General features: G+C 38.5%; 1 protein-coding gene across 1 annotated transcript in view; it reads left to right on the forward strand.

The window, feature by feature from the left end:
- Window positions 1-3,201: 3,201 nt before the first annotated feature.
- Window positions 3,202-18,244, forward strand: part of STEAP4 (STEAP4 metalloreductase) — a 29,907-nt gene continuing 14,864 nt past the window's right edge. Inside the window, exon 1 of the mRNA XM_054493748.2 lies at window positions 3,202-3,412. The gene's annotated coding sequence lies outside the window, so the exon portion shown is untranslated. The remainder of the gene's footprint in view (window positions 3,413-18,244) is intronic.

Below are 18,244 nucleotides of genomic sequence, written 5' to 3' on the forward strand. Positions count from 1 at the left end.
ACTACAGGAAGAAAGATGAATCCTGCCCACAGGAAATCCTTGGGTACTCAGGTTGCTGGCATCTTTGGGAAGCTTAATTTTCCCCTATGGCAAGGGTTTACGGAAAGACTAGGAGAGTTATGAATTGTGTATCCCTCCTAGGCCCAAGGGGAAAATCAATCTTTAAACCACAAGATAAATATGTCAAATGCCTCTTAAGTTTTGCACTAATAAAGGCATTTTTTTTCCATCCTTCATATCCCAGTAATTTAATCTTCCTTTTCTAGGACTCCAGTTGCCTTTGGCAAAGAAACGAACTTACATAACTGAAATATATCTGCCTCTCATAAAAATCACATTTCAAAATTTTTTATCCACCTAATAATAATGTTTATAAAGCAATGATTCTGTTACTACTCAGAGGATGCATTTGACAATATGGTTGTCCATTATGTCAACTCATAATGGATCCAAACACCACCTAGAAACCAGAGTGACCTGGTCCACAGACCCCAGCTCCTGCTTCTAAATGGCATGCATTGATGTAGCTACTCTCTTAACCAGATGTCAGTAAACCTTGGAATTTTATAACTCACTCCTCTGTTTATCCAGCAGCCTTCTGCATATAAAATAGCTTCTACAGGACATGTCTACATGGAGAGAATGTGATGGCCATAATGTCTGATGCCCTTAGCAACTGTATTTTTACAGTAACTATTTGCTTTATATCCCATTAACAACTAACAAGTCACCATTTTGGTTGTTTCAGGCTCAGTGTGCTTATCAAGTTTCTGTGCCCATCAAGGCTTAAAACCAAATGGTAGACAAAGGGCAAGTCTCCAAAACTGTGTTGACCATCTATGAAGACTCTTAGGGACACACAGCGGACCTTCTTCCATGGGTGCACACCCCTCTCTTGCCTATTAGTCTGCAAACTGGGAAAATCAGATGCTATAAAATCAATGAATATTTTAAGTTCTTCCCTGGCCAAAGAATACTATCGGATGAATTTTTTGCAAAATATAATAATTGGCAGTAGATTTATTAATTAACGAGTGCAATAAATATTAAGTACCAATTACACTCACGCACCACCTAACAATGTTTCGGTCAATGATGCACTGCATATATAATAACGGTCTCATAAAATTATAATGGAGCTGAAAAATTCCTCTTGCCTAGGGACACTGTAGCTGTCATAACATCACAGAGCAATACATTACTCGCATTTGTGGTGATGCAGGTATAAAGAAACCTACTATGCTGCCGGTCATATAGAAGTATAGCACATACAATTATGTACAGCATATGATACTTGATAATGATAATAAATAGCTATGTTACTGGCTTATGTATTTATTATATGTACTTTTAAAATTATTTTTGAGTGTACTCCTTCTACTTGGATTTTTTAAAAAGTTAACTGTAAAACAGCCTCAGGAAGGTCTTTCAGCAGATATTCCAGAAAAAGGCATTGCTATCACAGAAGACAGCTCCATGCATGTTACTGCCCCTGAGGACCTTTCAGTAACAAAAGACATACAGGTGGAAGACAGTGATATCACATATCTTGATTCTGTGTAGGTCTTTGCTAATATGTGTGTTTGTGTCTTCATTTTTAGCAAAAAAATTAAAACTTTTAAAAACGTGACAAAAGCTTATCGAATAAGGATATAAAGACAAAAACTATTTTGTACACACTGTACAATATGTGTTTTAAGCTGTGTTATTACAAAACATTCAAAAAGTTTTTTAAAACTTAGAAGTTTAAAAAGTAAAAATGTTACAGTAAGCTAAGGGTAATTTACTATTGAAGAAAGAAAAATATTTCTTATAATAGCGTAGCCTAAATGTAGTGTTTATAAAGTCTACAGTAGTGTATAGTAATATCCTAGGCCTTCACACTCTCTCACTTACTCACCCAGAGCAACTTCCAGTCCTGCAAGCTCCATTCACGGTAAGTGTTCCATACAGGTATACCATTTTTTATCTTTTATCCCACATTTTTACTATACCTTTTCTATGCTTAGATACACAAATACTTACCATTGTGTTACAACTGACTGTAGTATTCAGTACAGTAGCATACTGAACAGGTTTGTAGACTAGGAGCAATTGGCTATATACCATCTAGCCTAGGCCTGTAGTAGGTGATACCATCTAGGTTTGTGTAAGTGCACTCTATGATGTTCACACAATGACGAAATCGCTTGATGAGACATTCCTCAGAATATATTTAATAAATTGCTTAATGAGGCACTCCTCAGAATAAATCCCCATTGTTAAGTAATGCATTTTGCTAGGTGTTGTGGAAAATTCCAGACTGAAAAGACTAGGGTGTCATCCCTTGAAGATTGCAGTCCAGGACAAGACACACACACACATGATAATAACTCTTTTGAAAGGCAAATTGTCTTAATTGCTGTGCTAAAAGTATAAACTGCTGTATAGAGAAAGAAAATATTAATTGCAACTAATGGCTAAGAAAAGACCTCTTGAAAGACATGGGGTCTGACCAACCCCACAAAAAGCTATGAGGAGAGCTGCAATCCAGACAAAGGGAAGGTTGACTCAACAACCCCTTTCCATGGGAGGAACAGGCCTCCCATGTTACTGGGCCTCTGGAGCTTGGCAAGCGTATGCTGTGGAATTTAAGACCTATGGCTGGGTGGAGATCATTGGGAAGACTCTGGGATTCAGATTACAGAGTTTGGGAGTGTATGGATGCTTTGCCCCATAGTTTATCAGGATTATTTCAATCTTAACCATGGCTGTGGTTTTTGACCTTCTCTGTAGAAAGACACACCAATCCATTTGCATATATATCATAAGGTATCCCTATCCCTCTTTCATTTGTTTTATTTCTTTAATCTACCTAAATTAAGACCTGAAAACTCAAGATCTTCCAAGTTATGAGCCCCATAAGAACCCATGGCTTCCAGGCAGAGGGGAAAGATACCACCTTTTCTATAAACTGAGACAAGATGGCAAAAGAATTGCCTAGAAGCCTAGTCCAGGTGCTGTTTTCTCAGCTACTCAAAGAGATCCTTCTTGCTCCTTTAGGAAAGGGGGATTCCTAGACCTCTCCAAACCTCAATCACCCTGGGATGCACAGATGCCAAGGGCTCGGGTGAAACCCTTAAAATCCCCGCTTCCCGGGGGTCAGCGGCACCATCGGCAGCACCGCAATATAGAAATTCCGGTCCTTCCAGCTGCTGGGATTCTCAGCTTGAACTCTTCCAGGAAACAAGTTCTCTGCTTCTCTTGCGAAATCTAGCGGACTGTCCCGCCCTTCTCTGGCTTCTTATAGCAGCGAGAGCCACAAGCCGCAGCACTGAGCTGCAGGCGCGGCGAAACTTCGCTCTACCCGCCCGGTCCGCGGCACGCACCGGCTGCGCTGGACGCTTCCTCCTTGGAAGCGCCTCTCCCACAGGTGGGTCACTTTTCGCCACAAGGCTCCCGTCCCTTATCTGCCTCAGCTCACCTCCAGTCCCTGCTGCTAGGACCCCAGTCCCCAGCCCACTCGCACTGAGGAACAGGTGCTTGCAAACTCCCCGCCACGCCCCGGCATCCCTTCAGAGGAAAGCCACCCGAGGCTGCTCCGCGATTCAGCAAGCTTCTGACTTCCTGGAGTTTAAGGCTCATCCCTACCCCAGAGTGCAGAGAAGCCCAAAGGGGGAAAATTAGGGGGTTAGATTCTTTTCTGCATCTTACTTCTGGATTGGCGCACTCTTGGGGCGCCCATCAAAAAGTAGGCTGGAAGAATGTGGCTTTAGCAATCTCCAAGGTCTCAGATCCGAGGCTGCTTCTTGACCAGGAACTAAAAATTTGTCCTGATACCTGCAACCACTTCCATTTTTTATCTTGATTTAAATTTCCTCTTGCAATTTAAAGGTTATTTTTCTGGAGGAAGATTGTTCAGAATATAATTTATTGTGAAGAGTAAATAAAGCCTCAGTTCCGTTTGTTTGTCCAGAGACAGAATTTTATTATTCTTTTTCTCACCTCTAGATGGTAATTTAGGAACTTTCTTTAAAAGATTGGTGTACTGAGGCTGGGTACGGTGGCTCAAGCCTGTAATCCCAACACTTTGGGAGGCCAAGGCCGGTGGATCACTTGAGGTCAGGAGTTCGAGACCAGCCTGGCCAACATAGTGCAACCCAGTCTCTACTAAAAATACAAAAATTAGCCAGGCGTGGTGGCAGGTGCCTGTAATCCCAGCTACACAGGAGGCTGAGACAGGAAAATCACTTGAACCTGGGAGGCAGAGGTTGCAGTGAGCTGAGAAAGTGAATTGGATAGAGAATGAGAGAGGGGAGGAAGAATACTATTCCTAGTTCTATAATAACTAGAAGCTGAATATCTCAGCCTCAGTTTCCACAGATGTAAAATAAAAGGCTGGCTATTGGGCCAGATGATCCAGAAAGTTCAACTCTAACAAGGTGAAAAGCCGTGACTAAAGATGCCTGCAAGTTTGAAATATATAGAAAATCTCCTTAGTGCTACAACTATAATTCAGTGGTTACTTTTTTCATAATAATGCACGTTCCATTTTTATAAGGAAACTCTCCAGTTGTGGGGGGAGAGTCTCTTCCCACAGGAGCATCTTAAAGTTCTACCACATTTACCATTCAGAGAATACTCTCAGCTTTCAAAACCATTCTTCAGCCTTGCTATGTGAGAATGTCCTATTCCCTACAAATGGCAGTCATATAAATGTCACTCACATGAGAGAACATTTTTTTCTGATACAGTAGGTATAATTTTATAAAATGGCACATTTATTTGAAGCAGTAACTTTTCTGAGATATAGCCTTTTGCAAGGCCCCAAGTTTTTCAGAATGCTGTGATTTAGCACAATATGAGATTTGACCTGCAGTATTCTACCTGCATGGCGAACACTGCCAACCCAGAAAACAGGGTGAGACACTTCCTATTTATCAGGCTCCAAGGTTCTAAAGTAAATGGTACATGTGTACAGAGAAATTGGGTCATAGCAGTTTTTCTATTTGGTAACATTTACGGTTCCACCGAGGTTCACGTTGTTCACATTGTTGAAGTTCACATTGTTCAGAAACCAGGTGTTCAAGGCCTGGCCCCTAGCTGAAGAACAATTTCCAGACTTCTGCCTTACTAAAGCTTGCTAACTGTTGTTTAGAAGGAACTAAATAGACTTTTTAAGCTTGTTAATAAATTAAAAACCCTAGGCCTTGCACTATGTGTGAACAATTTTAAGAAAAATAAGTTCATTTATTATGGAATTTTATATTCAAAGAAACTCGGAGTGGTCACTCGGCATTACTTTGTCTCTTGAAGGACTTCCCCTGAATCACCCTACTATTATTAATACTGTTATTAAAAGGATATAAATCCTCCTTTTAAAGGCTGGGTAGCTGATTCTGTTGTCACTCTCAGGAACACATTCCACTGTTTTAGGATCCTTACCATCTAGTTCTCTTCATAATTAATTTAGACATGTTTATCAAATGCTACTTAAAAATCACTTTCTTTGGAAAATCTTAGGAAAACTGATAAGTTGCTAGCAAACACACACACACACACAACAGCAGCAACACAGTAGTCCTTCAAAACCTGAAGATTGGGCACGTTGCTAGGGCACTTTTTTGCTAGTTTTCTCCGGGTTGTCCTCTGAGAAGGTCATTTGCTAGTGCCTGCAGCTACATCTACCAATAATTCTTACTATAACAATGCAGAATAGGATGGGGATAGTGAAGTTTTCTGGGTGGGTTTTTGTTTGTTTGTTTGTTGTAAGTTTATGCCAGATAATAATAATGTAAGGTTTACAGAGATAAGACCTCTGAAGTTACCTATTTGTCTCTGTTCTTTACAGATTTAAAGAGAATGGTTTATTAGTTCATTATGAAAACTTCCTGAACAGTTCTATATACTGTGTTAACTCCACTCAAGATATTTCTGATGACTTTTAGGTCATTTCCAAAGTGATTTGAATTAGTATTTGTCCTTGTGTTAAGAAGAAATCAGTTCTGGAAGGAATCAAACTAAATAAATAACTAAAGAATAATTAATGCATAAAACAAGGCATGCTAAGAAAACATACTTGGCCTACATACATTAACAATTTGTTCTTCCCAAATCATTAAGGAATACAAAACAATGAATCCTTGTGCTGTTTAAAGATCCTCTTTCAGAAACATATCATTGCAAAAGAACACACTATTCTACTAAAGGAAGTATGTACACTCTAATTAACTAAGCAGGACATTGACATCCCAATCTAAATTTTTCTCCACAATGTTCTGTAAGAGTTTATTCAGCCATGTGTGGAGAGGTCTTACTGTACTGTACTTTGGCAGTCACACATTTCTGAAAAGCTATTTTGGGAGGACTTTTTTTTTTTTTTTTTTTTTTTGAGACTGAGTCTCGCTCTGTCACCCAGGCTGGAGTGCAGTGGCAGGATCTTGCCTCACTGCAACATCCGCTCCTTGGGTTCAAGCAATTCTCCTGCCTCGGCCTCCTGAGTAGCTGGGATTATAGGTGACCACCACCATGCCCAGCTAATTTTTTTATGTTTAGTAGAGACGGGGTTTTGCCGTGTTGGCCAGGCTCGTCTCGAACTCCGGTCCTCAGGTGATCCATCTGCCTTGGCCTACCGAAGTGCTAGGATTACAGGTGTGAGCCACCGCGCCCGGTCGTACTTTTTTTTTTTTAATGCAGATTATATGATCAATCCTAACATCAGGATAAAGTTCCCTTTTCATCTTAAAAGGAAGGAAAATGTGTGCAAAGAGTAATTTTGAAAAGTTAGGAACTATAATTCTAAATAAAAAGAAGGCTAAAAGATAACTTAATAAAACTATACAGCACAGCTCTTGGAAGGTTATTAGTAGAATACAAGCTAGTCACTTTGGCCTCAGCACCCAGTTTTTTTGTTGTTGTTTTTTTTTTTTTGAGACAGTCTCACTCCTTCACTCAGGCTGGAGTACAGTAGCACGATGTCAGCTCACTGCAACCTCCATCTCCTGGGCTCAAGCAATTCTCCTGCCTCAGCCTCCTGAGTAGCTAGAATTACAGGCATGCACCACCAAGCCCACCTAATTTTTGCATTTTTAGTAGAGATGGGGTTTCGCCATTTTTGCCAGGCTGGTCTTGAACTCCTGACCTCAAGTGATCTGCCTGTCTTGGCCTCCCGAAGTGCTGGGATTACAGGCTTGAGTGACCGCGCCTGGCCAGCACCCAATATTAAAGAAAAAAAATGCATTAAGAACAGAGCCAGGGCTCAGAGAGCTGATGGCACCAGCACTGTGGAGCATAGAAATAGGAAGGGATAATTAATGGTCATCGCTGATTGTTCATCTTTCGTCTATACCTGCTCTTTTTACAGGGTGTGAAAACAGTTCTGAGCTCAAGTTAAATTGTGGCTGCAAAACTTTTGCACAGACTTTGGAAAACTTACTTGTTCCACTTCCTGGCAGATTCAAGTCCCTCCTAGCCTGTAGGCGCTCATCCTCTCTACACATTCGTCTGCTCTGGCCGTTACACTATGCATTGCCACAATTTGATTATATGCTTCATCTTTCCCAAGACCAAAGTTCGTTGAGGACAGGGTCCATCTCGTTTCTCACTTTATCCCTCTTAGTGTGGCTATTCAATAAATCTCTGTTGAAAGCAAGGCATTGCTAATAACACTGATTTTTATTTTTGGAAGATGCTTACCTTATGGACATAGTACATAATGAGTATGGATGCTGCCTGCACAATATTAGTTAACAGGGTCAAAGTGCAGTGGCAAAGTCCACATTTTAACTTCCTACCATTCAGGGAGAGGCATGAGGTTGCTTTGAACTGTATAGCACATATAAAGTGAATAGCTGAAATTATTATAACATTTTATTTAAAGTAGAAGAAACTGCAGGAACCTTGGTATTTCCTGATTTAGTGTCCCTATTATGTTGCTATACTGTATTGTAGTTACAAATTTATTTGTAATATTTTGTATTCTAATTCATTTTAAAGAGTGATATGGGGCCAAACACGGTGGCTCACGCCTGTAATCCCAGCACTGTGGGAGGCTGAGGCGGGCGGATCGCCTGAGCTCAGGAGTTCAAGACCAGCCTGGCCAACATGGTGAAATCACATCTCTACCAAAAATACAAAAATTAGCTGGGCATGGTGGTGCACACCTGTAGTCCCTGCTACCTGGGAGGCTGAGGTGGGAGAATAGTTTGAACCCAGGAGGCTGAGGTGGGAGAATAATTTGAACCCAGGAGGCAGAGGATGGCACCACTGCACTCTAGCTGTCTGGAAAAAAAAAAAAAAAAGTGATATGGGGCCAGGTGCAGTGGCTCACGCCTATAATCCCAGCACTTTAGGACGCTGAGGTAGGAGAATCACTTGAGACCAGGAGTTCAAAAGGAGCCTGGGCAAATGGTAAGACCCCATCTCTACAAAAAATAAAAATTAAAACGTATGCATGTATGCATCTCTACAAAAAATAAAAATTAAAACGTATGCATGCATGTACGTAGTGCATACATGTAGTCTCAGCTACTTGGGAGGTGGAAGTGGGAAGATCTCTTGAGTCTGGGAGGTCAAGGCTGCCTGAGCCATGATCATGCCACTGCACTCCTGGCTGAGTGACAGAGCAAGACCCTGTCTAAGAATGATATGCTCTTCTCCAGTACCAAAATACTAAAGTGATTTCTTCATCCTATTCAATTCCCTGATATAAGTGGCACAAGAAATGGGAGGAGATTGAGGAGAAAGCAATTAGCAGGTTGGTAAATGGTTCATTGCAGTTAATAATGAAAGTGTGCCAGTTGCCTCTGGTTTTCATAGTTGAGATCCTAAACTGCACTTACCCTAGTTCTGAGGTGTGTCTGAATAACTTTAAAATATGTGCTGGGGATGGTGGTACACAGATGGGTCCCTGTATCTATCTCCCTTAGGGAATCAAGAGTCTAAAGTTATCAGGTTTATAGCTAAAATTGTGTTGATGCCATGTGTGAGGTAGAGAGGGTCTGGAACCTTTGTTGGGGTAGGGAAACCGCATGGATTCTGTTTTCCTAAAGAACTTAGGAGCCTTGTAAGAAGGGGAGGCCCTAAGAAAACAGATTTATGCTCAGATTCAGCCAGGACTGGGAAAATGGTATTATCCCATCAGCCCAATTATTTTCCCATTTTTGTGGTCACATTCCAGAGTCTTGGGGAAAAGGGTAAAAGAGGCAGGGGAAGAGCCAGTGGTATGTTGGTAAATGGCTCTCTAAGGAAAAAAAAAAGTCCTGATTTGTAGCACTTGGTGATTGTCATAAGGTAAAAACTCCTACCATGACCGATTTCAAGCTCCCAGCTGTCAAGCTGGCCACAGCCACACCACTGAAAGGCTGAGATTAAAAACCTGAAAACTAGGCCAGGCACAGTGGCTCATACCTGTAATTCTAGCACTTTGGGAGGCTGAAGGTGGGCAAGGTGGCATAGGGGAAGTGGAGGGAGGAGCTGATCACTTGAGGCCAGGAGTTTGAAACCAGCCTGGCCAACATGGTGAAACCCCGTCTCTACTAAAAATACAAAAAAAATGAGCTGGACGTGGTGGCATGCACCTGTGATCCCAGCTACTCAGGAAGCTAAGGCATGAGAATCGCTTGAACCCAGGAGGCAGAGGTTGCAGTGAGCTGAGATCACACCACTGCACTCCAGCCTCGGCGACAGAGCAAGAGTATGTCTCAAAAACTAAACTAAAATAAAAACCTTGAAACTAAAAAGAAAGAGCTGTTTATTTAAAAATATTTATCAACTAGCAATGCTCTCAAGCTTGTATATCAGAATATTACAAAAGGTTAGAGGAGGGAATTTCAAGAGCACTTTCTCCCCTGAGGTCAGAAATGGAGCAGCTGCAAGGCCAGATTATACCCAGCAGCTCCATCTGATGGGTCTCAGCAAACATCAGAGGCGTTGGGGCCATGGGGAGTCCTTGCCTCTGAGTGCCATATTAGAAGTTACCCAAAAGAAGATGAAGTAGGGTATATTCATAAGCATTGCAGACTGTCCCCGAAGATTTCTAAAAATGGTTGGGAGATACCTTAAAGCAGAATGGAGTTCCTCCAACAGCAAGGATTGGGGGTGGGGTCAAGATCCACAACGAAACTGCTCTCTCCAAACTAACTGGCAGTTATCGGTATTTAGATAATTCCTATTGGCCTTAATCTAAAGATAAATGCCCATTCTTAAGAAATGTTATTTGAACAAAGTTAATTCAAAATTGAAATTACAAATTACTTCCCAAATATCTCTGACACAATAGACATAGAAAAGCAAAACCCACTAATGAACACTAAATATTAGGGGAGTTGATGCAGATCATCAGATTAAGCAAATGCTTATGTAGTATGTACAAGCCAAATGCCACCAAAGCCATGAGATAGAGCTGTTTTTCTGATAGTGGCAATCCACTGGTCCCGGTCATGACCAGATGCCTAATCTTTGGTGACCCACAGATTTGTAAGGAGTTGTTCAGCATTTAAAATGTAAATGGAAGTCAAGGTAAATTAACCCAGAGACACGACTGAATCCCTGACCTTGTTGTCATGAGTCCTGGGCTTTAATCAAATAAACTAACCAGCTTGGACAGCAGATAATGAACCTACCTGATGAAATTCTTGGCCAGAGAATTATAAAACAATCTTAATTTATCTTGACAGATACTGCTGAGATCAAAATGTGGCAACATGTATTCATGAGATTTTTAATTGAACTAGAATTTCAACAAAGAACCTAAATTTAAGTAAATAAGTTTATCCTAAAATACAATTAAAATAGTTAACATAGATATCTATTACCTCACTTTCGTCATAATTTATAGAGTGTTAGTAAAATATTACTAACAATCACTTTAGTTGCCGCATATGACATAGTTAGTTCATAGCTAGTTGTTAGCAATTCATGTAGGATATAGCTCCATAGAACATTAATGTAAAGATTGCCTTTAGTTATGCTCTTGTGACTTGATGAAACTATGCAAGTTAAGATTACCGTGTTTTTGTGTGTCATTCTATTGTCTAGCATAAAAACTAATCAGCAAATTCAGTTGCTATGGGATACAAAACATTTTCTCACAAAACAATTGAAATAATCAGTTTTTTAGCAACCAACCTGAAGTAGTTTCTTTATGTAGAAAAAGAGCTTTAAATGATACATTTATATTAACCTATAGCAATTAGTAACTTAAATAGTTACTAGAACTTATTTTGGAAATCACAAGTTGATGATTTATCATGCTACAGGATTGCTCTAATTTTTACTTAAACCGATAGTAAGAGAATGGGCAGCAATATGAACTTATGAGAAGTGCACATATCTAAGAAATTAGATGTAGGTTCTGAAAATTAGTTTGGACAAGCTTTTACTCTCTTTAACTCAAGTTCCTCTCCCCCGGAGTAAAAGGTGTGTGTGTGTGTGTGTGTGTGTGTGTGTGTGTGTGTTTACAAGAACCAGTTTGATGTAATTAGAGTTTAAAGTTCCAATCAAATTATATTTTAATATCAGAAGAGTTTATCTTAACTCTGGTTGATATTCAATTAAAAAGGGATACTAATACACAAGCTTGAAGTTTCTTTCCAGTGGACCCTGTTCCTCTGACCACATTCTCCAATTCTCACTCAGTTAAAAAGAGCTGCAAATATATAAAAGCATTTCATAATCTTTCATTTCATATGACCCAGCTACTAAATTATTTTTAAATGTCAGTAATAGCTTCTTTACTAATCTAGTTGCAAATTAGGCTATTTTAAATTGAGTACAGATTGTCCCCAACTTACGTAAGTTAATGGTTCAACTTAAGATTTTTTTACTTGACAATGGCACGACAGCAGTATGCACCCAGGAGAAACCATACTTTGAGTACCCAAGCAACCATTGTTTTTCACTTTCAATACAGTATTCAATAAATTACATGAGATAATCAATACTTTCTTATAAAATAGGCTTCATGTTAGATGATTTTGCCCAACTGTAAGCTAATTAAGTATTCTGAACATATTTAAGGTAGGCTTGGCCAAGCTAAAATGTGGGCAGTTTAGGTGTATAAATTGCATTTCTGTCACAATGTTTTCAACTTATTATGAGCTTATTAGGATGTAACCCCATCATAAATTGAGAAGCATCTGTACTTTTGTAAGGGTTGCCCTTTGCTACCACAGTTAGTTCATACATATGCACTCACTTTCCCCCCTGCCTGGAAAACTCACCTGCAAACTCCTTCTTGCCTGTCAGGTCTCAGCTTGATTTAAGGTTGCCAGATAAAATACATGATGCCCACTCAAACTTGAATTTCATATTAAAACACATTTGTGTTTTTAGTACAAATGTGTCCCAAATATTGCAGGGGATATACTTACACTAGAAAAGTATTCATTGTTTATCTGACATTTGAGTTTAATTGGCATTATATATTTTTATTTGCTAAATCTGGCAACCCTCACTTGACTGGCACCTCCTTGGAGAGATTTATGCTAAACAGTTCTCAAAACTAGTCTCCCTCTCTGTCGCCTCCCAACATTTTCTATTCCATCACTCTGCTCTGAATTCTTGTGAACACTTACTATCATCTGAAATCATCTTATTTTTATGTGTGTGTTGTCCAACTTTCTTACAATAATATACATACACACTGTTTTTGAAGCACACAAATTCAGAGATCAGGCTTAGCACTTTGTAAGGAGATAACATTTCCAAACTCTTTATGAGATCTGTATTCTTCACCTCTTTACCCTCAACCTATAGAATAGCATGTGGTACACAATAGGTGATCAATAAATATCTGACGAAGGAATGTGTTAATGTGTATATTAAAAGAAAGAATTTGAAAATTATACGTAAATATCACCAGGAAGAAATTGCCCTTGCAAACAGCACTACTTCTAACTACAAAGCTAAATTTTAAAATATACATTTATATTTTCAAATGACTTATACACGGCTTAAAGATTGAACTGTCCAAAAAATGTTAGAAAAAGCCATTTAGTGTGGGCATTCTTTTTTTAATAAACTGTAATCAGTGATCTTTTTAAACCAAGGTCTACTGATTTTGCTACAGTAATACATACCTGCCAATAAAAGAATATGTAGTTGATGTGAATGTTTGTTATCCCTAGAGAGCCTTGATCTCACTAAATACAGAAATAGCTCAGTGAATAAATTGGATACGTTTGTGTTTTCATGGAAGGTTTTTATTTTTTTAAATATTTTTTGCTTTCTAATTGTCCCTGGGATATATTAAAACAAGTGCTGTGAATCACAAGAAGACTGATATAGTTGCAGAACCCCCTCCTGCCCTTTTGCCTTGTGATGAAAGGAAACATTTGATTGATTGATTTCGGCTCATTACAAATATGTTATCAAGTCATCAAGGGCTTTTGGGTTGAAATTCAGAAAGAATAATAAAACAGAAGGAAGGACTTAAAAAAACTCTCCTATTTACAGCTGTTAAATTAAAATAAAAAATCCTGTCACATCTTGTACAGTTTGAAGGTGTTATTTGCATTCCAACTCTCTGGAAGGTGCCAAGCCAGATCTCTGATTTGTGTGGTACACTAGTGGTTGTATGTGTCCAAAGGGGATAATGTCTGAGGAATTCAGATGTTTGGATGAATGATTATTTCAGAATTCAAAGCTGAATTCTCAAAAAGAGAAAGAGGCAGAATGATTTTATCAATGGCTTCACCCAACTGATTAGTGACCCATTATCACATTATGCTGTACTATGTGATAGTCGCTATTAGGGGTACTGAGTAGATGTATAAGTAGATCTGATCAAATTGTAATTTCATGGCTCTTGGAAAACAGCTCTTTAAGGTTTCCTTGAGAGAGTTATGGAACAAACCTTACCTACAGTTTGACAAGTCTTGAATCTGGCATACCTTGAACTCTCTCTTTTCCAAGGCCTGCACACAAACATACTCATTTTGCCTCCAGTTCTCAAAAAGAGGAATTCTAGCTTCTCAGCCAAAGAAGACTTAGAGGAAAAAAATTGTAAGGAAGGTGAAGTTTCTGTTTCTGCAGCTCCTTACAACCTCAACATCCTGTTCTTCCTCTTATCTTTCCTCTCCCTACCACACCTCTCCAAAATAAAAAGGAAAAGAAAAAGATAACTGTACCGTTTTCCACCTCCAGTGGTTCTCCAAAATGGGTGCTCTTTAGAATCGCTTAAGTTTGTTTTAGTTTGGTTTTTAAAATACAGATGCCTAGGCTCTACCTCAGATCAATTGATTCAGAATCCCAGGAGGTGGTTCCCTAGCATTCTAACAGCTCCCCAGCTGATTCTAATGTGTTGCCAGGAAGAAGAACCACTGTAGCAAGCCATTAAGTGAAAGCTAACATAAAAGCTGATAAAAGCTTTAAGGCAATGGTTCTCAAGCTTGGCTGTACATTTGAATCACCTGGGGGAGCTTAAAAAAAAATGCCCAGGCTCTACCCTAGACCAGTTGATTCAGACTCTCCAATAGTCTGGGCCTTTAGGCTCTCTACTTGATTCTCATGTGCACCAGGGTTGAGAACCACTGGTTTCTAGTGTAACCCTTTGCAGAGGTATTTGCATTTTCATAAGCCTTAGTGTTGCCCTTTGCAGAGGTATTTGTATTTTCATAAGCAACTAAGAAGTTGCTTCAATGATTAAAGACAGGAAAGGGTGCTAGGAAAACATCTGTCTGTCTGTACCACCACCATGTCCTCTCTCTTTCTGAACCCTTCCAAACCAAACTTTGTAGATAGGTTCTTCTATGCCTACTTATCTAATGACGGATCCCAGCATACTATTTTCTGTTACTAAAAATTATGTTGTGATGATTGAAACTGATGAAAGACTGTTGTCTTTACAGTTGTTTTTATAATGATTACCTCCAAAATTTTCATATAAAACTTCTTTACATTTTAAATTTGTATATTTTTTTAAAATTAGGTGAGCTAAGAAACAAGTTAGACTCCTAATGGTGTGCATAAACAATGGTTGAGTCTTTACGTAAAGAAATCTATCTTCATTTGTATACTTCGTGTGTTTTTTAAAAATAAAAGAAATCAGAGGGATTCATGGAGGCTAATTTTCCCTTCCAGGCCTATCTGTACCAAAGAAAGGGGAAGATTTTCTTGCCTTTTCTTTTTCTATAAATGGCATTATATGCATAGGTATTTATGTATTTTTATCTTTATGAAATTTCAGGGGGAAACAACTGGCCCATTTTCCAAGTGTAAGAAAAGAAAAATCACCATTTAGAAGAGATATGGTTAGGTTGCTGATCTTCGTTCTTATTACTAAAAGAAATGAGAAACAGGGTCTATTCCAGGGAATGGGAGGGACAAAGGGACCATTTGGCCCCAGGCTGCTTACACACAAAGACCTTCAAAATTGATTTTTAGTTATTATTTAAATGAGATCTATGCATATAGTTCATCATATAACTTTAAACTTGTGCCCATTTATTAGATACAGGTGGAGTATCCCACAACCAAAATGCTTGGGACCAGCAATGTTTTGGATTTCAGATTTTTTTTTTTTTTTTTGCATGTTAAGATACTTGCATATACATAATGAGATATCTTGAGAATGAGACCCAAGTCTAAACACAAAATTTATGTTTTATATACACCTTATACACATAACCTAAAGGTAATTTTATACAAACTGTTTAATAGGTTTGTGCATAAAACAGAGTTTTGACTGCAACCAGTCACATAAAGTCAGGTGTGGAATTTTCCAATGGTGGTATCATGTCTGAAAGTTTTGGATTTTAGAGCATTTCTGATTTTATATTTTTGGGTTAGGGATGCTTAACCTGTATCTACATACATAGCTTTTGTATGAATTAATTTTTTAGCCTAGTCATCTATATTTTTCTCCTAAAACATGAACTGCTTTGCATTGAAGTTTTGGAATATTTTTAAGCATTTTTTTTAATTTAAGCATTTAAAGTACACTTTTTAAAATTTATGACAAGATTATTCTAAAATGTATAGGACTGAAAAGGAACTAGAGTAGCTATAATAGTTTTCAAAAAAAACATAGTGGGAAGAATCACTGTACCCAATTTTAAGACTTATTATAAAGCTACAGCCATCAACATTGCTGGTATTGGCAGAGGGATAGACACATAGATCAATGGAACAGAATAGAGAATGCAGAAATAGACCCACACCTCTATGTATAACTGATGTTTGACAAAAATGTGAAAGCAATTCAGCAAAAAATCAGGATAGTCTTTTCAACAAACGGTAGGAGAGTAGTTATGTATTCATAGGTCAAAAAATAAACCTTGTCCTAAACCTTACACTTTGTATGAAAATTACTTAAAATGGATCATAGACTTACAAGTAAAACTTTTAGAATAAAATATTCAGGACCTAGGGCTTTGTGAAGAGTTTTTGGGTAAGATACTGAAAGCACAATCCATAAAAGAAAAAAAATTAAATAAATTGGACACCATCAAATTAAAAAATGTTTGTTTTATGACTTCGGATGTGTTAAGACATGAATAAAACAAGCTATAGGCTGGCAGAAAATGCTTGCAAATCACATATCTGACAAAAGACTCATATGTAGAATATATAAAGATTGTCAAACTCAACAGTAAATAAACCCAAACAGTCCAATTAGAAAATAAGCAAAATACATGAAGAGACTTCTCACCAAAGAGGACACAGAGAGAGCAAATAAACACATTAAAAGATACGCAACATCATTAACCATTAGACAAATGCAAATTTAAACCACAATGAAATATCAGAATGGCTAAAATAAAAAATCACGACTCATAAATACCTGGTAAGGGGTAAATTAGTACACATTCGAAGTCAGTATATCCAAGTCTTATAATGCTAAACAAACACCATATGACCCAGAATTTGTATCCCGGGGTCTTTATCGCAGAGAAATGAAAACTTATTTTCACACAAAAACCTGTAGGTGAATACTCATGGAAGCTTTATTTGTAATAGTCAAAACTGGAAACAACCAAAATATCCTACCTTAGATGAAGAGTTAAACTTTAGTATATCTATACTGTAGAATACCACTCAGCAATAAAATGGAAAAATTATTGATGGATCTTAAGGATGTTATGCTGAGTGAAAAAATGCCAGTCTCAAAAGGCTTATATTACTGTGTGATTTTATTCATTCTCAAAATGACCAAATTGTAGTGATAAAGAACAGATTAATGACCTCCAGGGGTTAGGGTTGGTAGTGAGGAAGGCAGCATGAGGGATGGTCTAGTCTCTAACCTGACTGAAGTGATGGGTACATGAGCATACACATGAAATAAAATGACATGGAAATATACATGCATATGGCTCCAATGTCAATGTCCTGGTTTGGATATTGTACTCTAGTGGCATAAAACTGGAGGAAACTGGGTGAAAGATGCACAGGGACCTCCTGTACTATCTTTACAACTTCCTTGGAATCTATAATTATTTCAAACAAAAGTTTGATTGATTGATTTTTTTAGTAAGCATTGACTTGTTAAGTATAAGAACTTAGATGATTTTTGTAATTCTCTTTGGACCTTTTTATGTTTCTACTATGCTGGAATCCTCAAAAGCTGGAAGAGGCCTGAGCCTCTCAGACCTCTTCCCTCTGAGAGGTGACAGAAGTAAAATTCACCAGCTAGGCTGGCTCTAACATGCTCATGGGAAGCCTAGTTGGAAATATCCCAGAAGAATACTGCCTCAGGTTTCCAAGGCCTGTGGGGTGGGATCTGCAAAGAGAGGGATGATAAGCAGGACTCCTCCTGACCCACACCTGGTCCCTCATATGACACACACATACTCACATACACACACACACACACGCACACACACACACACACACGGTTTCTCAGAGTCAGCTGCTACCATGGCCTTCATCGTCATCTTTGCCAGCTTTGTATCTGTGTCACTGATTGCTAATTCCTAATCTATGTAAACACCCTTGTGAGATCACTTTACCCATCTTGGCTATCATCTCTGGGAAATGATTCCATAAGAGGCAAAACCAGTCCTGCAGATTTTCCAAACCCAGAAATATTTCTGTTGTATTTCCTGTTACACAACTGAGGTTTGTGGAGAGCCCATGAGACTGAAGGAAGGAGAGGAAACCCCTACGTTATGTTTTAACTATTTTAACCCACGTTTTCCTTAATAACTCTTCTTCCTGTTTACTACCTTTTTTATTATTTTCTTTATTATTTCTATCCTGGATATAAGAGTAAAGTAGGACTAGAAAACTTTTTTAAGTCTTTGAACAAGGAACCTCCATGAATGTA

Source organism: Pongo pygmaeus, chromosome 6 (assembly GCF_028885625.2).
Source record: "Pongo pygmaeus isolate AG05252 chromosome 6, NHGRI_mPonPyg2-v2.0_pri, whole genome shotgun sequence".
Lineage (NCBI taxonomy): Eukaryota > Metazoa > Chordata > Mammalia > Primates > Hominidae > Pongo > Pongo pygmaeus.